Here is a 26,874-nt window from a genome sequence, read left to right as displayed (position 1 = left end):
TGTGCGAGCTGTAAATAAATAGTTGCCACTATTAAAGCTCCAACCCTGGTAATATTGATATCTGATGACTATGGTAGCCAGGAGGCATGCAACAATTCACATTCGTGCTCACAAAACCAATGCTGAACAATGCGAACTGTGTGAGTAAGGGACCTGTCGACTTGGAACACGGTATCTCCATTGAGGAACAAACAGTATCATGGGATAGACCTGATCAACCAAAATAGTCACATAATCCTTGACAGTAGCACTACCTTACAGAGCACACACAGCGCCCATGGAATACCACAACATATCTGCCGAAGCCATTACCGAACCCCGCCGTGTTTCATTTTTGGGACATAAACTCGGCCGGAAGTTGTGAACGATGTGAAAGAAAACTCATCCGACCAACTACCTTTCTTCCATTGTTTCATAGTCCAGGTTTTATGGCTCCGCCACAACATTTAGCTGTTACGGGCATTACTGATGAGTGGTTCTATATTCAGACGTAATTATCGTAAGGAGTGTGACTGAATATAACCTAAAAGTTTGTTTGACACTACAATAGTGAAGCCATAGTCACACTACATAACATTTTTTTTTTTAAATAAGTGGTTACATACCCGGTTTCAACGAACTACGTCATCATTTTCAAATGTAAAATATCAGTTGGAAAATATACAAGTGATGAGTGGGTTTAGTATTCCAACTTGCCATGATATTCCCAGTTTATGGAGGTCCCTTCGTGTTGTTTTGTTGCTGACCGGGTGCGCGAGTGCGACATTCAGTTCTGCAGTGACTTTTGCACTTGCCGTCCTCTTATGTTTCGTCACAATCCTCTTCGATGACCGTCTGTCTCGACCACTCAGCACACCCTTTCCTCCGAGCTGTGATTTGGAGCATGATGTTTTCTCGCTTTCGCTGCATACGGTATAAATCTTCGACACGGTGCCTCTTGAAGCGCCAAACACTTCGCCTCCCTTGGTTACGGAAGCCCTCACCACATGTGCATCAATAACTTTCCCACGTTCGAATTCACTTAGCTCCGACATAATGCGCTCAAAACTACGCAGAACACCGTTCTGACGATGATTGACACTTGCGACGTATTGAGGACACTTCACAGATGCCGCTCCGTCCGCGGTCTGTTACAACAGCGCAACGAGGCAGCCTTCGCTATATTTCAACTGATGTTGAAGCATGTATTTCTCACTATTTCTCAGTGTGTTTCTATGTTTTTGTTCAAGCCCTGTAAATTCCTGGTCAGACGATCGATAAAGAGTTCTGTCACTTGTTTCTAAGACGTTTGAGGAAGGTCGTGAGAAGAAATCGGTCAGAGATCGTGGTGTATGACCGATAGGATACTCGACAATGACAATACACGTGGCCTATATTATTCAGAATCGTTTGTCTAAAAACCAGATGACAGCTGTACCTCACCCAGTCTACTGACCAGGATTAGCTCCGTTTGACTTCTTCCTTTTCCTCAAGGTGAGATTCAAGTTCGAGAGCCTAAGATTTGATACAATGGAGAAAATTCAAGTGCAGAGGGTACTAAACACAAGAACAAAGACTTTCAGGATGAATTTCAAAAGTGGCAGAAAAATTGGTTGGTTGGTTGGTTGTTTGAGGTTTAAGGGACCAAACAGCGAGGTCATCAGTCCCTTGTTTCAAATATACTCCATTCTGCTAACGGGACATCTCAGAAAAGTCAGAACAATAAAACGGAAAAAGGGAAAAAACGTAAAGGGCAGTCACGTTGTCATTGGTAAAAACAAATGAGGGAAGTCGGCAAGAGAACGAACCCAACACTATGCTGAAGCAGCATAGGCAAGACCACCTGTGACTTAAAAGGTACAACTGCTATAATGCAGAAAATACGTATGGGAATAAAAAGACTAACCAAGCCTTAAAAAAAGGGTAAAAAGAGTAAAAGGGAAAGAAAAGAGGATTCCGGTCAGGGAGGTGAATCGGGAATCTCTAAACACTGCCTACAGTGGGAGACACCCAAACACTCACCGCCCTGCCCCAACACCAGAGAGATTAAAAACCTTAAAACTGAGAATAAAAACCACTCTCCCGGAGGAAACCGAGAACCAGAGAGACCATCCGGGAATCGTCAGCCAACATCAAAGGTAAAGTGTGGGGGAGTCTGTACTTAGTACGCAGAGCCAAAAGAAGGGGGCATTCAACCAAAATGTGGGCCACTGACTGGAAGGCTCCACAACCACATAGCGGGGGTGGCTCATCACGCAAAAGAAAACCATGGGTCAGCCTGGTATGACCAATGCGGAGACGACACAGTGTGGTCGAGTCCTTTCGGGAGAGGCGAAAGGAAGAACGCCATGGGCCTGGTGTCACCTTAATTGCACGAAGTTTATTAGACAGTGGAGTAGCCTCCCAAGAAGTGGCCCATGACTGCGCGAAGTGGGATTTTATGTGAAGCCGTAAATCCGCTGCAGGAGGGGTTACAGGAAACGGGGGGTAAGTAACTGCTCCCCCAGCCAAACGATCAGCGAGCTCATTTCCCGGGATACCCACATGGCCAGGGACCCATAGGAAGTCAATGGAACAAGCAGCACGGTGAATATCAGCGAGATGGTCATGGATGGCAGAGACCAAGGGATGGCGCGAAAAACACCGGTCAATAGCAAGAAGGCCACTCATCGAGTCCGTACATAACAAAACGCGGTTGTGTTGGGATTGTTTAATAAAGGTAAGGGCCCGGGAAATTGCCATCAATTCCGCAGTAAACACCCCACATGTAGGTGGCAGCAGATGATTTTCCGTTCCAACAGAGGACGTGAAGGCATACCCAACATGATCAGCAGATTTAGAGCCATCAGTGTAAAAAACAACAGCATCCCGAAACTCCCATAAAATTTTGCGGAAAAAGGAACGAAACACCACCGGGGGGATGGAATCTTTCGGACCGCGGCGGAGATCCATCCCAATTCGAGGCCGAGGAACTAACCAAGGAGGGGTGGAGGGGTGGGAGCGAGGAAGACAGGACAAAGAAGGAAGTTGAAAATCACGGTAAAGAGACGCAAGGCGCAGCCCAACCGGTAAACCCGCCCGAGGGCGGGAGTCGGGTGGGCGACGTCCATGGTCTGGGAACAGGATAGAATAGGAAGGATGAGAGGGAGAAGAACGGATAGTGAGGGCATAAGACACCAGAAGCTGGGACCGCCGAACAGAAAGGGGTGGGATCCCAGCTTCAACCAGGAGACTATCAACAGGGCTAGTAGGGAAGGCACCGGTGGCCAAACGGATACCACGATGGTGGACTGGATCCAGCACGTGCAGTGTGGAAGGAGCAGCTGAACCATAAACTTGACAACCATAGTCCAAACGAGACAGAACTAGAGCACGATAAAGACGGAGGAGGAGAGAACGGTCCGCACCCCAAGAGGAGTGGGCAAGGAAGCGAAGGACATTGAGTTTACGTAAACATCCTACCTTCAGGAGTCTGATATGGGGCAACCAAGTGAGCTTGTTGTCGAAAAGAAGACCCAGGAAACGAAACTGTGAAACCACAGGCAATCGTTGTGCAGCGAGATAGAGCTCTGGATCAGGGTGGACCGTAGTACGGCGACAGAAGTGGACCACCCGCGATTTTAAAGGAGAGAATTGAAACCCGTGTGAGAGGGTCCATGCAGAGGCACGCCGTATAGCCACCTGGAGCTGCCGTTCTGCAGATGCCATCGAGGAGGAACTAACCCAAATGCAGAAATCATCCACATACAGGGCAGGGGCGACCAAGGGACCGACAGAGGCCACAAGTCCATTGATAGCAATGAGGAAAAGAAGGACGCTCAAGACAGAACCCTGTGGGATGCCCGTCTCCTGGGTCCGTGGAGAACTAAAAGCAGTACCAACTCGAACTCTGAATGACCGATGGATCAGGAACTGGCGGATAAAATTCGGGAGTGGGCCCCGAAGACCCCACTGATGAAGGGTTAGTAAGATGTGATAGCGCCAGGCCGTGTCATAGGCCTTGCGAAGGTCAAAAAACACTGCAACCAAATGGCGGCGCTGGGAAAAAGCCTGCCGAACTGCGGATTCCAAGCGAAGTAAATGATCGATTGGAGATCGTCCCTCTCGAAAGCCACACTGGTAAGGGGACAATAGATCCCGAGATTCGAGGACCCAAGTGAGCCGACGGGCTACCATCCGTTCAAGTAACTTACAAACAACATTGGTCAAACTAATTGGCCGATAGCTGTCAACAGATAGGGGGTTCTTACCAGGCTTAAGGACAGGAACCACAATGCTATCCCTCCACTGAGAAGGGAAGTCACCCTGGAGCCAGATACGGTTAAACACCCGAAGAAGATGTTGCCGTTGTGGAGCACTGAGATGTTGAAGCAGTTGGTTATGAATGGAATCTGGGCCAGGGGCCGTATCATGAGAAGAAGATAGAGCAGAAAGAAATTCCCATTCAGTAAAAGGTGCGTTATAAGATTCTGACTCACAAGTGGTGAAACATAAGGTGAGAGCTTCAGCCTGCTGTTTGTGATGAAGGAAAGCAGCGGGATAGGAGGCTGACGCCGATGCCACTGCAAAATGGGTCGCAAGATGTTCGGCGATAACTAATGGGTCCGTACAAATGCCATCTGGGAGGTGAAGGCCTGGTAGGGTGGACTGCCGATGGCAACCTTGGAGAGAACGAAGTGTAGCCCATACCCGCGACAGAGGGACAGTGGAACCAAGGGAAGAAACGAATCGTTCCCAACATATCCGCTTGCTCTGTTTGATTAAATAACGGGCTTTAGCGCGAAGGCGTTTAAAAGTAGTAAGGCTGGCTACGGATGGGTGCCTCTTGAAGTGTTGCAAAGCTCGACGGCGATCACGGATGGCAATGGCAATGGCCGGACTCCACCACGGGACTTGCCGGTGACGAAATAGTCCAGATGAGCGCGGGACAGCAACGTTAGCAGCGCGAACAATCGCGTCAGACACGTCACGTAGGACGTCATCAATACAACCCGACAAAGAGGGAGAAAACTCGACCTGTGCAGTGTATAGAGGCCAATCGGCGCGGTGGAAAGACCAACGAGGTAACCTGTCCATCGGGGAGCGCGAAGGGAGCGTGAGAATCAACGGGAAATGGTCACTATCACAAAGGTCGTCGTGTGGCGACCAGTGTAATGAAGGGAGGAGAGAGGGAGAAGAAAGAGAAAGATCAATGGCAGAAAAGGTACCATGACCAGCACTGAAATGAGTAGGGGAGCCATCATTAAGAAGGCACAGGTCGTGGTCTGCAATAAATTGGTCTATAAGAAGACCTCGTCTAGATGGAAAGGCACTGCCCCACAAAGGATGATGAGCATTAAAATCCCCAAGGAGGAGGAAGGGAGGAGGAAGTTGCTGAAGAAGGGTGGTTAAGGCAGCAGGTGTAAGAGCCCTGTCAGGAGGGAGATAAAGATTGCAAACGGTGACTGCAGAGTCTAAGTGGACCCTAACAGCAACCGCTTCCAATGTAGTTTGGAGAGGAATCCACGTGCAAGCAATGTCGGTACGGACCAACGTACAAACGCCACCAGAAGCCCGCAAGGGTCCGACCCGATTGCGACAGAAAACACGGAACCCACGGAGGGTCGGTGAGTGAGCATCAGTAAAATGTGATTCCTGGAGAACCACACAAGCTGCAGAGTAGGACGAAAGAAGGGATTTCAATTCCGGAAGGTGTCGATAGTAGCCATTACAATTCCATTGGAGGACCACAGAACGATGGTTTAAATGAGGGCTGAACACGCTAAATCCAGTCATACTGCCGGGTCCCCACCCGTCACAGACAAGGAGGGGGCGACATCCATAAACGACAGGTCAGAATCCAGTTGTGAAGTCGGGGAAGGGACCTCCGGTGACACCAGAGGCTCTTTGTCCCGGGACTTATGTTTCTTCTTCTTTTCAGGCTGAGATCGAGGAGGGCTGTGTGGCATAAAGGAGCCAGCTGCAGCAAGATCAGGAACAGAAAGAGACCGGGCGACCTGGGGGCCGACAGACCGCGGCTCTCGCGGTCGCCGCGCGGCAGCAGACCTTTGACCTGGAAGGTGCCGGGAAGGGGCATCCCGGGAGAGGCGCCCTTGACCGGCAGACGCCGAAGGAGTGGGACACTTCTCCGGCTGGGGAGGGGGAGCAGCACCCAGAGGAGAAGGTGTGGGAGCCGCAGGGGAGGGGGGGAGGAGTGGGGTCCGGGATGGGGGTAAGGAAGGGGGGGGGAAGGGGGGAAGATGTAACCAAGGCGTAACTTGATGTCATAGACACAGGGTGCAGTCGTGCATATTTCTTACGGGCCTCTGTGTAGCTTAAACGATCGAGGGACTTATACTCTTGGATCTTTTTTTCTTTCTTATAAACTGGGCAATCTGGTGAACGTGGAGAATGACTACCACGACAATTTACACATACAGGAGGGGGAACACAGGGACTCCCCTCATGGAGTGGACGTCCACAGTCACCACAGAGAGGGTCCTGGGAACAGCGAGAAGACATGTGGCCAAAACGCAAGCACTTAAAACACCGCATAGGAGGTGGGATGTACGGCTTCACATCACAGCGATAGACCATAATCTTAACTTTCTCAGGAAGGGTATCCCCTTCAAAGGCCAGGATAAAGGCACCAGTATCAATACGGTTATCTTTAGGACCCTTCTGAACACGCCGAACAAAGTGAACACCCCGCCGTGCGAGATTGTCCCGAAGTTCCTCATCAGTTTGAAGGATGAGGTCCCTGTGGAAAATCACACCTTGGACCATATTTAGAGACTGGTGAGGGGTAATAGACACAGGAATTGTGCCAAGATGGGTACAGGCACGAAGGGCCGCAGATTGGGCAGCTGAAGTAGTTTTAATCAGCAACGAACCCGACCGCATCTTGCTCAGGGAGTCCACTTCGCCAAACTTGTCTTCAATGTGTTCCACAAAGAATAAAGGCTTGACACTGGTGAAAGTATCTCCATCAGTCCTGGTGCAAACTAGATAACGGGGGAAAGGTTTTGCCCCTAGACGACGGGCCTGACCCTCTTCCCAGGGGGTAGCCATGGAAGGGAAGGCCGAAGGGGCAAGAGAAGCAGCACTTGAGGAATCAGTACCACGCAGAGAGACGGCCGCAGAACGGCCAGAGTTTTGGACCCTTATGCGTTTCATCTGCATAGCGTCCGCCCTGATACCACCCACTCCGATCAGGGGCTCTCCTCACGGGCGCCACCCAGCCACAGCAAGGGCCGTCTGGCACGGCGGCCATTGCCGGGAGTTCCGATGCTCCAGGATGACGAGCAACCACTCCAAGGCATGCATGAGGAGGTCACAGCTCAGGTATCAGAAGTGTGATCCCTGTGTGTTCAGGGGGCTCAACCAAAAGGGTACATAGCGACCCCACCACACGGGCTGGCTACCGTGCTGGCTATGCACCCTAGCATCAGACCACGACGTGAAAGAAAAGGTGGAATGTACTAGGAGGGCGCACGTCGGAGACACTAGGTAAGGTGCTCTTCCCCAAATGGCTCACACTACGGAAGAGAAATTTTGGAATGGAGGTCAAACCCCAGAGGGGGACCAAGGAATGCCAAAAAGAGGAGATAAGGACGCAACAAAGCCAGAGAGTAAAACCAACAGAACCAGGAGGAAAGCGGGGCCAACATAAGCAAGGACACCAATAGTGGGAGAGGAGAGGGCGAGGGGAAAGGAGCATGGAGGGGAAAGGAGGGGAAGGAAAAGGAAATGCAGCCCGGGAGAGAAAGAAGGCTGCAATGGCTCGGGGCCCCGTGCTCGCCACGCACGTATCCACAAAAGAGATGTGGACCCCCTGGGGGGGGCAGAAAAATTGCAATCGATGTATTCGCTTCCAGCGCGAGTATTTTGAAGGTGATGGTAAGGAATAAGATATGGGTAAGACGAGTCAATTTTTATTCATATATAAGAAACCTCAGCACATTGAAAGTTCGGAGAATGATTTTATTTTTGGCGTACAAGCAACCACCGCGCAGTAACTACGGTGGCAGCTTAACTAACAACAGGTGAAAATAGATGTGCATTCGACCAGGCAGTTCTGAGTAGGCACTGTTAAGTAGTGCATGTGCCATCGTAGTGTGTCAGTGCTGCTGCGTCACAAATCGCAATGGAGCAACATCCCTAAATCAAGTATTCAAGACGTTCTCCAGAATTCCAGAATGTTTTGAGGAAGAGAAAAGTGTTTGCAAAGTTTGTCCCGCACACTTCCACTTCCGGAAAAAAAAACTATCATGGATGACGAGACATGGTGTTATGCGATACTACCACAAAACGGCAGAAAGTCACATGAAGGGTGAACGCTTTGACGACATAACCGACGTGCAGGATGCCCAGCGATGGAGTCCCTGATTTCAAAATTAAATATCTCGAAAACTAAGACTGATAGACGAGTGCCACAATCGGTACGCTATTGTGAAAACTGTAAGAATTTTATACAGACGTTACACGGAAATTTCGAAATACTTCGAAAAGCCGCTAACAGGTGGCGCTGTAATCGCAATACGTAGTGCCCATAAATATTGCGCCGCAGCTCAGAGCGGTCAGTTCAAACGTTGAAACGTGAAAGGGGGTTAGCGTACCGAAGGAGGGGATTGAAATAATGGAACACACGGCAACAAGGCACAGTTATCGAACACGATTTAATGTTCCAAAACGATCCGATTCGAAATCCTTTCGCAAGCTCTTCGCCAAATTCCAACGACAGGCAGCGTGGCTGATGACCTACCCGGCAATGTTGGCCCCAGGAAAACTTTATATACTCCCTAAAATCTCGTCACGATTTCTGGAACTATTTAGCACAATCCCAGGGAATCCGTCCGAAGAATCGCAGCAGAGACTGGTTTGAAGCGTTCCAGCACGGAGAAAATACTGAGGCAGAGACGACAGTGTTGGCACTCAAAGTACAAATTCACCAACCCATACTTGTACGAGCTGTGCCCCAGAGGGCTGGCTTTGCGGCCCAGGTTCTCATAATTATTTATAATGAAGGATTTGATGTTGGCTGGGTCTGGTTCACAAATGAAGCGTACTTCCACCTGAATTAAATGGAGAATAAACAAAGCTGGAGAGTTTGCGGTTCCGAAAATCACCATTCGTGTGAAGCGAAACGACATTTTTTCTCCCAAAGTTACTGTATGAGCTGCGGTATGCAGCAAAGGCATTATTGTATCTTTTTTCACGCGAGAAATAAACACTAGTGAAAGTTACGTTCCAATTTTGGAACAATTTTTCTCCACAAAGCCAGCTTCGGAGGATGGACAAGGCACCGAGTGGTTCATGCGAAGTGGGGACAGAGCACATCGTTCTGCACGGGCGATTCACTTTCTTGATGAGTACTTGGGGAATTTTCGTTGGATTATTGCAAATTTACTTCTGCAGGGATGGATTGGCCTCCATACTCGCCCGATCTAACTCCTTGTGACTATCTTTTTTGTGGGGCACATTGAAAGACACTGTTTACCGTAACCATCCCATGACCCTGGAAGAACCTGAATCTTGTGCCCAGTGGGAGAACTGTACACGACGTTCAAAGTCGTCGCTATGCAATTCCTGGTGCATGGAAATATGGTACGGGTGCAATCGATGTTGATGTAGCATTCTCAACACCGACGTTTTTGAGACTCCCGATTCTCGCGCAATTTGTCTGCTACTGATGTGCGGATTAGCCGCGGGAGCAGCTAAAACACCTCCTTGGGCATCATCATTTGTTGCAGGTCGTGGTTGACGTTTCAATGTGGCTGAACACTTCCTGTTTCCTTAAATAACGTAACTATCCGGCAAACGGTCCGGACACTTGGATGATGTCGTCCAGGATACCAAGCAGCATACATGGCACACGCCCGTTGGGCATTTTGATCACAATAGCCATACATCAACACGACATCGACCTTTTCCGCTATTGGTAAACAGTCCATTTTAATACGGGTAATGTATCACGAAGCAAATACCGTCCGCACTGGCGGAATGTTACGTGATACCACGTACTTATACGTTTGTGACTATTACAGCGCCATCTATCACAAAGCGAAAAAAGTGGTCCAGCTAAAACATTCATATTTCTTTACGTACTGTACGAATATGTAATAAAAAATGGGAGTTCCTATTTATAAAAACGCAGTTGATATCCGTTAGACCTATGGGAGCGCCATCTAGCGAGCCAACCATAGCGCCATCTGGTTTCCCCCTTCAAGCTAGACAAGTTTCGTTCTTTGTAGTTTTTTCGTTTGACGCTTATTTCGTGAGATATTTGGCCCGGTCACGATCAATGGACCACCCTGTATACCTCCTCATATCGTAGTTTTATTTTGTTTAGGTACAGCGGAGTACCTTAGTGGTAATTCGTTCTGACAGCTCTCTTACTTAGATAATGATGTTAGACAAGTATAACACGAGATACTGGCGGCAGAAGCGCACGTACGGCCTGCAGCGCCTGGCTCGAGCGAAGGCGACTTTGCGGTCGCTAATCACTTTCAGATATTCTCGACACAGACGTCCAGCAGGAAATGGTAATATTTAGGGAAAAACTTGCACTAGACGCGAACGAACAGTGCGCAGGAAATGCTGAGCAGCAGGCGACGGTCGCTTTCCCCGGTAGCGCTCGTTGCGTATTCGAGTCAGGCGGGCGCGCCGCAGACGACGCGGCGTACCGGCTGGCCGCAGTTCCCACACGGCACGGCCAGCCAGCCGCCAAAGAAGTCGAGGCGACCGTGAACCCGACACTATCGCCGCCGGTCTCTCCTCTTTGCTGTTACCGGGAGACGGACCAGCAGTTTCTTGCACCGGGGCCTGGAATGGATGGATTTACGACGCCTCCATCCATCAAGCATGGGCCATCATCGTCACAATATCAACTTGGTAATAACAGGGCGATATGTCCAAAGTTCGCATTTCGATCTTATGACGATTCGACGATTTCTTTCTATTACTAGTCGCCACTTAATCTCTCGTATCAGAAAAATTTCGTGTTACGTTACAATTCGTTTTCGAAATTACCGCTAGGTATACAACAACAGGTTGAACATGATGTACTGAAAGATTGTCAATTTTAGGTGAAAAGGACTTATATTTCGACGTAGTTTTCTAGTAAGTATATAGGAGTGGGACAAAAATATCGAAAAATAAAAAACACAAAACATTAGCAGGAATAATGCGGTGTAAGTAAACCGTTGGTATGCAAAATGCAGCCGGCCGCGGTGGCCGAGCTGTTCTAGGAGCTTCAGTCCTGAACCGCTTGACTGCTACCGTCGCAGGTTCGAATCCTGCCTCGGGAATGGATGTGTGTGATGTCCTTAGGTTAGTTAGGTTTAAGTAGTTCTAAGTTCTAGGGGACTGATGACCTCAGATGTTAAGTCCCATAGTACTCAGAGTCACTTTTTTGCAAAATACACTGAAGAGCCAAAGAAACAGGTACACTTGCCTAATATTGCATAGTGCCCCCGCGAGCATGCAGAACTGACGCAGCACGACCTGGCATGGAGTCGTCAAATGTCTGAAGTAGTGCTGGAGGAAGCTGACACCATGAATACTGCAGCGCTGTCCATAAATCCGTAAGAGCACGAGGGCGTGGAGATCTCTTCTGAACAGCACGTTGCAAGGCATCCCAAATATGCTTAATAATGTTCATGTCTGGGGAGTTTGGTGGCCAGTGGAATTGTTTAAACTCAGAAGAGTGTTCTGGGAGCCACTCTGTTGCAATTCTAGACGTGTGGGGTGTCGCATTGTCCTGCTGCAGTTGCCCAAGTCCGTCGGAATGCTCAATGGACATGAATGGATGCAGCTGATCAGGCAGGATGCCTACGTAAGCGTCAGATGTCAGAGTCGTATCTAGACTATCAGGCGTCCCATATCATTCCAACTGTACCCACCCCACGCCATTACAGAGCCTCCACCAGCTTGAACAGTCCCCTCCTGACATGCAGGGTCCATGGATTCATGAGGTTGTCTCCATATCCGTACACGTCCATCGGCTCGATACAATTTAAAACGAGACTCGTCCGACCAGACGACATGTTTCCAGTCATCAACAGTCCAATGTCGCTGTTGACGGGCCCAGGCGAGGCGACAAGCTTTGTGTCGTGCAGTCATCAAGGATAGACGAGTGGGCCTTCGGCTCCTAAAGCCCGTATCGATGATATTTCGTTGAATGGTGCGCACTCTGATACTTACTGATGGCCCAGCACTGAAACGTGCAGCAATCTGTGGAAGGGTTGCACTTCTGTCACTTTGAACCATGTCTTCAGTCGTAGTTGGTCCCGTTCTTGGTTGGTTGGTTGTTTGAGGTTTAAGGGACCAAACAGCAAGGTCATCAGTCCCTTGTTTCAAATGTGCTCCATTCCGCTAATGGGACATCTCAGGAAAGTCAGAACAATAAAACGGAAAAGGTAAAAACGTAAAAGGGCAGTCATGTTGTCATTGGTAAAAAACATGAGGGAAGTCGGCAAGAGAACGAACCCAACGCTATGTTGAAGCAGCATAGGCAAGACCACCTGTGACTTAAAGGTGCAACCGCTAGAATGTCGAAATACGTATGGGAAAAGGAGACTAACCAGTCCTTAAAAAAAAAAAAAGGTAAAAACAGAGTAAAAGGGGAAGAAAAGAGGATCTCGGTCAGGGAGGTGAATCGGGAATCTCCAAACACGGCTTACAGTGGGAGACACCCAAACACTCACCGCCCTGCCCCAACACCAGAGAGAGATTAAAAACCTTAAAACTGAGAATAAAAACCACTTTCCCGGAGGAAACCGAGAAACAGAGAGACCATCCGGGAATCGTCAGCCAACATCAAAGGTAAAGTGTGGGGAAGTCTGAGCGCGCAGAGCCAAAAGAAGGGGGCATTCAACCAAAATGTGGGCTACTGACTGGAAGGCTCCACAACCACAAAGTGGGGGTGGCTCATCACGCAAAAGAAAACCATGGGTCAGCCTGGTATGGCCAATGCGGAGACGACACAGTGTGGTCGAGTCCTTTCGGGAGAGGGGAAAGGAAGAACGCCACGGGCCTGGTGTCACCTTAATCGCACGAAGTTTATTAGACAGGGGAGTAGCCTCCCAAGAATTGGCCCATGACTGTGCGAAGTGGGATTTGATGTGAAGTCGTAAATCCGCTGCAGGAAGGGTTACAGAAAATGGGGCGTAAGTGACTGCTCCACCAGCCAAACGATCAGCGAGCTCATTACTCGGGATACTCACATGGCCAGGGAGCCAAAGGAAGTCAATGGAACAAGCAGCACTGTGAATATCAGCGAGATGGTCATGGATGGCAGAGACCAAGGGATGGCGCGAAAAACACCGGTCAATAGCAAGAAGGCCACTCATCGAGTCCGTACATAACAAAACGCGGTTGTGTTGGGATTGTTTAATAAAGGTAAGGGCCTGGGAAATTGCCATCAATTCCGCAGTAAACACTCCACATGTAGGTGGCAGCAGATAATTTTCCGTTCCAACAGAGGACGTGAAGGCATACCCAACATGATCAGCAGATTTAGAGCCATCAGTGTAAAAAACAACAGCATCCCGAAACTCCCATAAAATTTGGCGGAAAAAGGAACGGAACACCACCGGGGGGATGGAATCTTTCGGACCTCGGCGGAGATCCATCCGAATTCGAGGCCGAGGAACTAACCAAGGAGGGGTGGAGGGGAGGGAGCGAGGAAGACAGGACAAAGAAGGAAGCTGAAAATCACGGCAAAGAGACGCAAGGCGGAGCCCAACCGAGGGCGGGAGTCTGGTGGGCGACGTCCATGGTCTGGGAACAGGATAGAATAGGAAGGATGAGTGGGAGAGGAACGGATAGTGAGTGCATAAGACACCAGAAGCTGGGACCGCCGAACAGAAAGGGGGGGGGGGGGATCCCAGCCTCAACCAGGAGACTATCAACAGGGCTAGTAGGGAAGGCACCGGTGGCCAAACGGATACCACGATGGTGGACTGGATCCAGCACGTGCAGTGTGGAAGGAGCAGCTGAACCATAAACTTGACAACCATAGACCAAGCGAGACAGAACTAGAGCACGATAAAGACGGAGAAGGAGGGAACGGTCCGCACCCCAAGAGGAGTGGGCAAGGAAGCGAAGGACATTGAGTTTACGGAAACATCCTATCTTCAGGAGTCTGATATGGGGCAACCAAGTGAGCTTGTTGTCAAAAAGAAGACCCAGGAAACGAAACTGTGGGACCACAGGCAATCGTTGTGCATAGAGATAGAGCTCTGGATCAGGGTGGATCGTAGTACGGCGACAGAAGTGGACCACCCGCGATTTTAAAGGAGAGAAATGAAACCCGTGTGAGAGGGTCCATGCAGAGGCACGCCGTATAGCTACCTGGAGCTGCCGTTCTGCAGATGCCATCGAGGAGGAACTAACCCAAATGCAGAAATCATCCACATACAGGGCAGGGGCGACTAAGGGACCGACAGATGCCACAAGTCCATCGTTAGCAATGAGGAAAAGAAGGACACTCAAGACAGAACCCTTTGGGATGCCCATCTCCTGGGTCCGTGGAGAACTAAAAGCAGTACCAACTCGAACTCTGAATGACCGATGGATCAGGAACTGGCGGATAAAAATCGGGAGTGGGCCCCGAAGACCCCACTGATGAATGGTACGTAAGATGTGATGGCGCCAGGCCGTGTCATAGGCCTTGCGAAGGTCAAAAAACACTGCAACCAAATGGCGGCGCTGGGAAAAAGCCTGCCGAACTGCGGATACCAAGCGAAGTAAATGATCGATTGGAGGCCGTCCCTCTCGAAAGCCACACTGGTAAGGGGACAATAGATCCCGAGATTCGAGGACCCAATTGAGCCGACGGGCTACCATCCGTTCAAGTAACTTACAAACAACATTGGTCAAACTAATTGGCCGATAGCTGTCAACAGATAGGGGGTTCTTACCAGGCTTAAGGACAGGAACCACAATGCTATCCCTCCACTGAGAAGGGAAGTCACCCTGGAGCCAGATACGGTTAAACACCAGAAGAAGCACTGAGATGTTGAAGCAGTTGGTTATGAATGGAATCTGGGCCAGGGGCCGTATCATGAGAAGAAGATAGAGCAGAAAGAAGTTCCCATTCAGTAAAAGGTTCGTTGTAAGATTCTGACTCACAAGGGGTGAAACATAAGGTGGAAGCCTCAGCCCGCTGTTTTTGGTGAAGGAAAGCAGCTGGATAGGAGGCTGACGCTGATGCCACTGCAAAATGGGTCGCAAGATGTTCTGCAAGAACTAATGGGTCCATACAAATGCCATCTGGGAGGTGAAGGCCTGGGAGGGTGGACTGCCGATGGCAACCTTGGAGAGAGCGAAGTGTAGCCCATACCCGTGACAGAGGGACAGTAGAACCAAGGGAAGAAACGAATCGTTCCCAACATATCCGCTTGCTCTGTTTGATTAAATAACGGGCTTTAGCGCGGAGGCGTTTAAAGGTAGTAAGGCTGGCTATGGATGGGTGCCTCTTAAAGTGTTGCAAAGCTCGACGGCGATCACGGATGGCAATGGCAATGGCCGTAGTCCACGATGGGACTTGCTGGCGACGAAATGGTCCAGATGAGCGCGGGACAGCAAGACTAGCAGCGCGAACAATCGCGTCAGACACGTCACGTAGGACGTCATCAATACAACCCGACAAAGAGGGAGAAAACACGACCTGTGCAGTGTATAGAGGCCAATCGGCGTGTTGGAAAGACCAACGAGGTAACCTGTCCATCGGGGAGCGGGAAGGGAGCGTGATAATCAACGGGAAATGGTCACTATCACAAAGGTCGTCGTGTGGCGACCAGTGTAATGAAGGGAGAAGAGAGGGAGAAGAAAGAGAAAGATCAATGGCAGAAAAGGTACCATGACCGGCACTGAAATGAGTAGGGGAGCCATCATTAAGAAGGCATAGGTCGTGGTCTGCAATAAATTGGTCTATAAGAAGACCTCGTCTAGATGGAAAGGCACTGCCCCACAAGGGATGATGAGCATTAAAATCCCCAAGGAGGAGGAAGGGAGGAGGAAGTTGCTGAAGAAGGGCAGTTACGGAAGCAGGTGTAAGAGTCCTGTCAGGAGGGAGATAAAGATTGCAAACTGTGACCGCAGAGTCTAAGTGGACCCTAACAGCAACCACTTCCAATGTAGTTTGAAGAGGAATCCACGTGCTAGCAATGTCTGTACGGACCAACGTACAAACGCCACCAGAAGCCCGCAGGGGTCCGACCCGATTTAGACAGAAAACACGGAACCCACGGAGGGTCGGTGAGTGAGCATCAATAAAATGAGATTCCTGGAGAACCACACAAGCTGCAGAGTAGGACGAAAGAAGGGATTTCAATTCCGGAAGGTGACGATAGTATCCATTACAATTCCATTGGAGAACCACAGAACGATGGTTTAAATGGGGGCTGAACACGCTAAATCCAGTCATACCGCCGGGTCCCCACCCATCACCGACAAGGAGGGGGCGACATCCATGAACGACAGGTCAGAATCCGGTTGTGAAGTCGGGGAAGGGACCTCCGGTGACACCAGAGGCTCTTTGTCCCGGGACTTACGTTTCTTCTTCTTTTCAGGCTGAGATCGAGGAGGGCAGTGTGACATGAAGGAGCCAGCTGCAGCAAGATCAGGAACAGAACGAGACCGGGCGACCTGGGGGCTGACAGACCGCGGCTCTCGCGGTCGTCGCGCGGCAGCAGACCTTTGGCCTGGAAGGTGCCGGGAAGGGGCATCCCGAGAGAGGCGCCCTTGACCGGCAGACGCCGAAGGAGTGGGACACTTCTCCGGCTGGGGAGGGGGAGCAGCACCCAGAGGAGAAGGTGTGGGAGCCGCAGGGGAGGGGGGGAGGAGAGGGGTCCGGGATGGGGGTAAGGAAGGAGGAGGAAGGGGTGTAGATGTAACCAAGGCGTAACTAGATGTCATGGACACAGGGTGAAGTCGTGTATATTTCTTACGGGCCTCTGTGTAGGTTAAACGATCGAGGGACTTATACTCTTGTATCTTTTTTTCCTTCTTATATACTGGGCAATCTGGTGAACGTGGAGAATGACTACCATGACAATTTACACACACAGGAGGGGGGAACACAGGGACTCTCCTCACGGAGTGGACGTCCACAGTCACCACAGAGAGGGGCCTGTGAACAGCGGGAAGACATTTGTCCAAAACGCAAGCACTTAAAACACCTCATAGGAGGTGGGATGTACGGCTTCACATCACAGCGATAGACCATAATCTTAACTTTCTCAGGGAGGGTATCCCCTTCAAAGGCCAGGATAAAGGCACCAGTATCAATACGATTGTCTTTAGGACCCTTCTGAACACGCCGAACAAAGTGAACACCCCGCCATCCGAGATTGTCCCGAAGTTCCTCATCAGTTTGAAGGATGAGGTCCCTGTGAAAAATCACACCTTGTACCATATTTAGAGACTGGTGGGGGGTAATGGACACAGGAATTGTGCGAAGATGGGCACAGTCACGAAGGGCCGCAGATTGGGCAGCTAAAGCAGTTTTTATCAGCAACGAACCCGACCGCATCTTGCTCAGGGAGTCCACTTCGCCAAACTTGTCTTCAATGTGTTCCACAAAGAATAAAGGTTTGGTATTGGTGAAAGTATCTCCATCAGTCCTGGTGCAAACTAGATAACGGGGGAAAGGTTTTGACCCTAGCCGACGGGCCTGACCCTCTTCCCAGGGGGTAGCCATGGAAGGGAAGGCCGAAGGGGCAAGAGAAGCAGCACTTGAGGAATCAGTTCCACGCAGAGAGACGGCCGCAGAAGATTGGCCAGAGTTCTGGACCCGTGTGCGTTTCATTTGCATAGCATCCGCCCTGATACCACCCACTCCGATCAGGGGCTCTCCTCACGGGCGCCACCCAGCCACAGCAAGGGCCGTCTGGCACGGCGGCCATTGCCGGGAGTTCCGATGCTCCAAGATGACGAGCAACCACTCCAAGGCATACATGAGGGGGTCACAGCTCAGGTATCAGAAGTGTGATCCCTGTGTGTTCAGGGGGCTCAACCAAAAGGGTACATAGCGACCCCACAACACGGGCTGGCTACCGTGCTGGCTATGCACCCTAGTATCAGACAACGACGTGAAAGAAAAGGTGGAATGTACTAGGAGGGCGCACGTCGGAGACACTAGGTAAGGTGCTCTTCCCCAAATGGCTCACACTACGGAGGAGAAATTTTGTAATGGAGGTCAAACCCCAGAGGGGGACCAAGGAATGCCAAAAGGAGGAGATGATTATGCAACAAAGCCGAATTGGAAAACCAACAGATCCAGGAGGATAGCGGGGGCCAACCTAAGCAAGGATACCAAGAGAGGGAGAGGAGAGGGCGGGGGGAAAAGGAGCAAGGAGGGGAAAGGAGGGGAAGGGAAAGGAAATGCAGCCCTGGAGAGAAAGAAGGCTGCAATGGCTCGGGGCCCCGTGCTCGCCACGTACGTATCCACAAAAGAGTTGCAGCATCTTTTTCCAGCCACAGCGATGTCGGAGATTTGATGTTTTACCAGCTTCCTGACATTCACGGTACACTCGTGAAATGGTAGTATGGGGCAATCCGAACTTCATCGCTACATCGGAGATGCTGCGTCCCATCGCTCGTGTGGCGCCTGTATCACCAGGTTGAAACTCCCTTAAATATTGATAACCTGTCATTGTAGCAGCAGTACCCGATCTAACAATTGCGCCAGACACTTGTCTTGTATAGGCGTTGCCCACCGCAACGCCGTATTCTGCCTGCTTACATTGTATTTCAATACGCACGCCTACAGCAGTTTCTTTGGCGCTTCAGTGTAGCTTCCAGTCGTCTCGGAATGGATAAAATGTGGATGTCATATCGGACAGATACCTTCCAGCCATCTAGTTTCCAAACTTATTTTATTTGGCTGTCAGTTTCGGTGGTTTACCGCGTCATCTTCAGGCTCCTGACCGACGTGTAGGAAAATTCCACCTTGGTTCTGGTCATAACAGGAGCCAAGTCGGCAGATGATGGTAGAAGTGACCGCTACAGCAAGCAGAAATCTGCTAATACCAGTATTGCTGGCCGCTGTTTCGACCGGAACCGAAGGGGAATCTTCCTACACGTCGGTCAGGGGCCTGTTGATGGAGTAGTAAATCGCACAAACTGATAGCCAAATAAAATAAGTTTGGAAACTAGACGGCTGAAAAACTTCGTACATCCATATATAAACTGCATGAAGGTGGGACACAATGGGAAATTTTTTTATTAAAAATGAAATTCCTCCAGCTGTACTTAAGATTTTTTTATTTACTTCGCTACTAGTTTCGACGTTGTGTGAACGCCATCTTCAGGCCCGTACACTTTGATGAATTCAGTTGTGTGTCTTGCTTAGTCTAGAAGTGCGCGGTGAGACTAACACGTACTCCACATGGAATGCGGGCAGTAACTAGTGTCACTAGTTACTGCCCGTTATTGTTTTTTAGGCAATGCTTTCAAAAACGGGTTACTATAGTGGTCCTGAGTTTGACATCGAATTTAGCAGCGCAGGAAGTGAAGAAGAATGTGATGTTTCTTCATTAGGGGCTGAAAGTGACGACAGTTCGTCAGTTGCGCGACGAGTGCTCGCCAGTGGTACGAGATAAATACATCCACTGTGCTCAGCCAGTTCCTGCAAGCTTTATGTTCACAGGAAACTGTTGTTAAATATGTGGTTAAACTTCATAGCTACACAGGAACTAAAAAATAACTTCAAGTTTCAGGATATTTTACTCAAAGTCCAGTGCACGAGTATACTACGGATTTTATTGTGGTGATTTTCAAAATTTTGTAGCTCATTATTTTGAGCTTTAAAAGCCCTCTTCATATGTGTTTATGTAACGTCATTCATTATACAATTTTTTCATTAATGAAAAATATTCTTTTTTGGAACAATTTTAAAAAAATCGTAAAGGTAGAAGACGAGGTACTGGTGCAAGTAGAGCTGTGAGGGCGAGTCGTGAGTCGTGCTTGGGGAGCTCAGTCGGTAGAGCACTTGGCCGTGAACGGCGAAGGTCCCGAGCTCGGGTATTGGTCCGACACACAGTTTTGATCTGCCAGGAAATTTCAAATTTTAAATCGTGAAGTTAAGGACCTAATCCTCGTGCTCACGAAACCAGCCCTGGACGATGCGAGCTGTTAGATCAGGGGTTCTGTCGACGTTGAACACAGCATCTCCATTGCGGAACAAAGATTGTACTACGGGATGGACCTGATCAGCAGAAGTGGTCACATAAACCTTGGCAGTAATGCTACCTTCCAGTATACCGATGGGGCAGATGAAATACGACGATATGCCTACCGAAATCATCACCGAACCCCCGCCGTATTTCACTCTTGAGACGTAAACTCGGGCAGAAGTTGGAAACAGTGCGACAGAGACTCATAAGAGCATATGACTTTCTTCCATTGCTCCATAGTCCAGGTTTTATTGGTTCGACGCCAAATATTTCGGTTACGGGCATTTGCATCACTTATGACTGGTTTTAAAATTCCAACAGTTTCCTGCTTATGGAGGTCCCTTCGAGTTTATTGGTGCTGGCAGGGTGCGCGAGTACGACGTTCAGTTAAGAGCGACTTTTGCAGCTGTCTTCTTAGTTTTCGTCACAATCGACTTCAATAGCTATCTGTCACGATCAAACAACACGCACTTTCGACTGCGTTGTCATTTAGTAGATTATGTTTTTCCGCTTTCCCTGTATGCGGTATGAACCTCCGATACGGTGCGTCTTAAAACACGAAACAGATTGACTCCTTTGGTTACGGAAGTCCCCATCATTCGAGCACCAACAGATCGCCCACGTTCGAATTCACTTAGTTACGACGCACTGCACTCATAACTATACAGAACACTGCTCTGACCACGACTGGCACTTGTTACGCTTTGAGGACATTGCGCACGTGCAGTTCGTTATCAAATACAACAGTGCAGTCTGCAGCCTGGCCTAGTATCTTGCAATTGTGTTCAAGTACGAATATCTCGTGGTGTTTACATATTTTTGTTCAACACGTGTACTTCGTCCAATGATTTTTCTATGGGTAGATCGCATCCATCAACGGCCAGTCCTCCAGATCTTGAAGATACCCATCTAGAGAAGTCATAACCGTCAAGAGTACTGCCATTACGTTTGAGTTCAGCCACCTGTTTCTTCACTGTTGGAGTGAGGAGGACGTAAATTGACATCTTTGGATGTACTTCTGTTCACGCTAAACTGTACAAAAGAAATAATTTTGTGACGAGACTGTCTTTTAGGTGATCAATTTGATTGAGAAACAATAGGAATACTTTCAAAAGCCTTCTAAACAAAACTTTTCCACAGTTCGAATTGGCACCTGACTTACACTACTGCGCGACAACTGTCGACAAAACTAAAATAATTCATTTACATAACGCCATATTTGTACTGGACAGAGAAATTTTCTCTGTTCCCACGTAATGCGAGAATAAATTTTGTTATATCTACAATGAACTTTTATGCTAGGACTTGGTCTCATTAACAGCGCACAATAAAGACAACGTTCTGCGTCAGACGCTCTTATTTTATAAATGAACAAGAAACAGTGTTCGTTGTAGACTGTATCTTCATTTATTTGTTGCTCGATTGGCCGGTTTCGACTACCATCTTATTATCTAGCACGTATACATCAACAATATGCACCACATCGCCACTTAATGTGAGATACAAAATAAAGTATCAATCCACATATGAAGCCACGCACGAAACAGACCATTTACAGCATACCTTAAGGACGAAAACACTGTCCTTTCACTACAACACCATATCATACCGTGTGATGAACCACAGTAATTGTGGTTCGCACATGGTATGAAGAGGTGTTGTAGTGAACGGACGGTGTTCCCGTCCTTAAGCTATACTGTATATGCACTGTCTCGTGTGTGGCTTCATATACTCTGGCAGCAGTGGTTGGAGGGAGCAGTCACGTATACGTGAGGTGTGCTTGCTTTTGTGAAGGTTTGTGTGTTCTATTTTATTTTCTGAAGAAGGCTATGGTCGAATGCTCAGTCTGTTACAGTTTTTTCGTTGTGCCTGTCTGCAACTCAACGTGTCATCATTATGGTATCAGTCTATCATTTTCATTATATCGTTCATATTCCAACCCGCACTTTCCATTGTTTAACATTTAAATTTATATTAGATGTAAAAAAAATTCCTATTTTCAGAAATTATTTTCGTGCTCCGCAAATAGCAAAACTCATCTACTACTTTTAGGGTCCAACCCTATTTCGACTACCCTCAATTACCTTTGTTTTAGTTCTGTCGATGTTCATCTTATAATCTTGTTTAAAGACACTACGTATTCTGTTTAACTAATCCGCCAAGCTCTTTGCTGTCTGTGACAAGGTCACAATGTCATCGAAAAACCTTCTTCTCTTTGAATTTTTATTCTCTTTGTTTATCTTTAGTGCTAACTCAGTGTATAGGCTAACATCGCGGATAGGTTAGCACCCTGTCTCCGTACTCATCCATTGCTTTCCTACCACTTCCTTCGACTCTTATAACAGCAATCTGCTTTTTGCACAAGCTGCAAGTAACTTTTTGCTCCATGCACTTTTTCCGTGCAACCTTCAAAATTGCAAAGATTGTAGTGCAATCAACGCAATGGAATTTGTGAATTTAGAAAATGATTTTGACAGAAAGCTTTATTTAAATCTTCAAATGCTATTAACGTGGGTTTAGCTTTCTTCAGCCTATCTTCTAAGACAAGCCGTAGGGACACTATTATTTCGCGTGTACCTATGTGAAACACAAACTGGACTTCTTCGATGTAGGCTATTACCACTTTTTCTATTTTTCTGTGAATAATTAGTATTATAATTTTGCGTCTACGAGTTTTAAACTGGTAGTATTTACACCTGTCAGCCCCGACTTATTCGGTAACGAATCGTTAGCAGCAGTGAGCAAGGTAGTTGCTTTTTCCTGCTCCCTGGCAGTGAGTTGCAGGTGAGGCGACGCAGCGAGGTGACTGTGTGTGCGCCGGTGCTGCACTTCCGGCGGCCGACGAACCGCGCCGCGGTGCAGAGGCTGCACTTCGGCCTGCCAATAAGGGCACCAAAAGCGCCGACCACAAAATTTGCTTGCCGCGGGCTGCGCCGGCCGAGATGATGGTGTCTGGCGCTGGCGTGCCCCGCCTGGGAGCGGCGAAAACGCCGACTCCGGGGGCGTTCCTGCTCTTCTTTTTGCCCCGAGTTAGCTTTCTTTTTTCCGCTGGATGGTCAGTCAGACCCAACGGTTCTTCCAGTGTGGGCACCTCAATGGGCCGATAACCCCTCACACCTCGGGGCCAAATACTGACCTTTCGAATGGGATTCCAGGTTGGGTATTTACACCGTGGCGGGTGAATCACAGTTCCATTCAAGAACGATCAAAATCAGTTATACGGGATGTCTGGGTTAAACATACAATAATATAAAATGTGGAAACTTGAGAAGTGATTGTGATACACTGACAGGAAAAAAAATCGGAAGACCAAAAAAATTATTAATTTAGAGTTAATGGAATTCCGGGAATACGCATGTCTAGGTAACATATTTAAGTAATTAAAATTGCAAGATCACAGTTTAACGTAAGCGCGACAAAAGCCATCGCAAATTTGAAGTACTGATCATTAATAACTGCTGTAACCGTAAGAATGTTGAATGAAAACATGCAAAGGTGCAAGTATTGTGTTGTACAGGTGTTGGGAGTCTATTTTTGGGATGGAGTTGCATGCCTGTGGCACTTGGTCGGTCAGTACAGGACCGATTAATGCTGTTTGTGGATGACGCTCGGTTTGTCGTCCGATAATGTTCCGTATGTGCTCGATTGGAAACAGGTCTGGTGGTCGTGCAGGCAAAGGCAACATGTTGACACTCTGTAGAGCATGTTGGGTTACAACAGGGGTATGTGGACGAGCGTTATCCTGCTGGAAAACACCCAGCGGAATGCTATTCATGAATGGCAGCACAACTGGTCGAATCACCAGACCGGCGTACGAATTTCCAGTCAGGATGGTGGGATAGCCGTAAGTGTACTCCTGCCATCATCAGAAATGACACCCCAAACTATAACTCCACGTATACGTCCAGGGTGTTCAGCACATAGACAGGTAGATTCCAAGCCCTCAATTGGCCTCCTCCTAACCAACACACCGAGGCAGAACATGCTTTCATCAGAAAACACAAGTGACCTCCACCCTGTCCTTCAATGAGCTCTCGCTTGACACCACTGAAGTCGCAAATCGCGGTGGTTTGGGGGCAGTGGAATGAACGCTACAGGGCGTCTGGCTAGGACCTGTCCTTGAGGTAAGCAATTCGTAACATCTCAAATTGCTGCTGCAGCTGCAGCACGATGTGCCGGAGCCATATGCCAAACACGATTGACTTTTCTCTCGGTAATGCCAATTGGCAGTCCGAAGACCGGTATGCTTGCGACCTTACATTCTCGTGATAGCCGCTGCCACAAATCATCTAGAATCCCTACATTCCTGCCAAGTCTTCCTGCAATATCGCAGAAGGAACATCCAGCTTCTTGTAGCCTTATTATACGCCGGTCGGAGTGTCCGAGCGGTTCTAGACGCTACAGTGCGGAACCGCGCGACCGCTACGGTCGCAGGTTCGAATCCTGCCTCGGGCATGGATGTGTATGATGTCCTTAGGTTAGTTAGGTTTAAGTAGTTCCAAGTTCTAGGGGACTGATGACCTCAGAAGTTAAGCCCCATAGTGCTCAGAGTCATTTGAACGGTTGAACCTTATTACACGACCTCTTTCAAACTCAGTGCCGGCCTTTGTGGCCGAGCGGTTCTAGGCGCTTCAGTCCGGAAACCCGCTGCTGCTACGGTCGCAGGTTCGAATCCTGCCTCGGGCATGGATGTGTGTGATGTCCTTAGGTTAGTTAGGTTTAAGTAGTTCTAAGTCTAGGGGACTGATGACCTCAGATGTTAACTCCCATAGTGTTCAGAGCCATTTGAACCATCAAACTCAGTGAGGTGTTGACAACGCTGTCTTTGTCGCCTTAAAAGCATTCTCCACTAACATCAATTAACCACGTCCAATCTCGAAGGTAACTAACGCTCGCGGGCGTTACAGCTTATATTTGAAGCAAACCTGATTTGTATCCTCATAGTGGCGCTATTAGCGCTACTGTTATATGACTGGCGCGAACTTGGAATGGACATCCTCTTTCAGATGTAGAAACGTGTCTGACAGCTTTCGTTAATGCCGCACAACTACTCCTTGGTGTTGCGATTTTTTTTTCCCGTCAGGTATGTTTCTACAAGTATGGTAACTCACATCTAAAACACTTCGATATGCGCACCATTAATGGCGCGACGGATGTCTAATCTGTGTTCCACTTCTCTCCAAGTGTTTTGTAACACTGCAGGCGTGACATTTGCGACAGCTGCTCGCATACGATAGCGCACACCTGGTAGATTACGAAGTCGTGTCTGGTACACCTGATTATTGACAAAACCCCACAGAATAAAGAAAACCAGTAGTGTAGTGTCTTGGCTTCTAGGGATCAAGCAACAGATGGGCAACCTTTGACAGTCCAGCGATCTGGGAACTCAGGACCCAAGAAGCGCCTCACAATGTTCGCACAATGGCTTGGTGCAACATCTTGTTGAAACATCACGTCACGAGTGAATGATGGCACAGTTTGTAGCTCCAACATGTCTCTGTACTTTGTGGCATTAACTGTAGGTTCTGCGAAGAAGACTGGGCCTCTAATCCCGTCCTTCAACAATTCACACCACGTGTTAACTTTCGGAGAGTCACGTTCGCACTCTATAACTACACAGGGGGCTCAGTTCCCCATGGCGGCAACTGCGCCTGTTTACCGTGCCGAAGTCTGGAATGTTGCCTCATACGAGAAAGAGACGAAATCGAGAAACGCTTCCGTTTCATCCATTTTTGCCTGTCAGTGTGGCCGAGCGGTTCTAGGCGCTTCAGTCTGGAACCGCGCGACCGCTACGGTCGCAGATTCGAATCCTGCCTCGGGCATGGATGTATGTGATGTCCTTAGGTTAGTTAGGTTTAAGTAGTTCTACCTTCTATGGGACTGATGACCTCAGATGCTAAGTCCCATAGTGCTCAGAGCCATTTGAACCATTTTTTCATCCATTTTTGCTAGGATTGAGTCCGCGAATACCTTCACCGTGGCCTGTTCTCAGACCTGATTTAGTGATGAAAATGCATTTTGTATTCTTGTCGTCGCAGCCTTTTATGGACGACATCGTGTACTGTCGAACAAGGTAACTGCAACTGCCTACTTGCTTGTCGGAATGACTTACGAGAGCTCCGCTGGAAGGACGTACGGTTTAATTCAGCAACAGCCTCTGGAACTGCGTGCTTGGCCTCGTGGCCCGACATCGAAAGCAAACTACCAGTTTCCCGAAGCCGGTTGTCTCATTTCTTGACTGTTACGTAAGTGGGAACATCGTCAGTTGGTCGTAGTCCGTACTCACTCCGTAAACGATGTTGTACCAGTGTTACAAACTTTAGCCCAGCTGGAGAAAACACAGCCAACATCTGCTCTGGAGCCACCATGGCTACTGCCACGCGTTTACGTGAACGAAGCAATTACGCGCTTGTGCAAGCCGTACCAACTGCCGCAAGCAAACGCGTGATACAAAGACAGAACTATACCTACAAAAACTTAAAATTCATTACAAGATCCTTCCTAAAATCAATATTTAAGCTACCGTTTTAACATTAAATGTATTCTGACGGTGTTAGCATCGAAGAGTTATACACACCAATAGCATTTTCCAAACTATTCATTTGCTAAAGAAATTAGATATAACTAACCAATCACAAAAACAATAATAATATACACCGTTAAAAATTATAAAAGGTGACCACCATTACAGGGGCTGGTAGCTCAGATAGGTGCGGACATAAAATTTTTTGTT

Source organism: Schistocerca nitens, chromosome 1, assembly GCF_023898315.1.
Source record: "Schistocerca nitens isolate TAMUIC-IGC-003100 chromosome 1, iqSchNite1.1, whole genome shotgun sequence".
Taxonomy (NCBI): Eukaryota; Metazoa; Arthropoda; class Insecta; order Orthoptera; family Acrididae; genus Schistocerca; species Schistocerca nitens.
The sequence above is the reverse complement of the archived record's forward strand: the minus strand, read 5'-3'. Positions refer to the sequence as shown.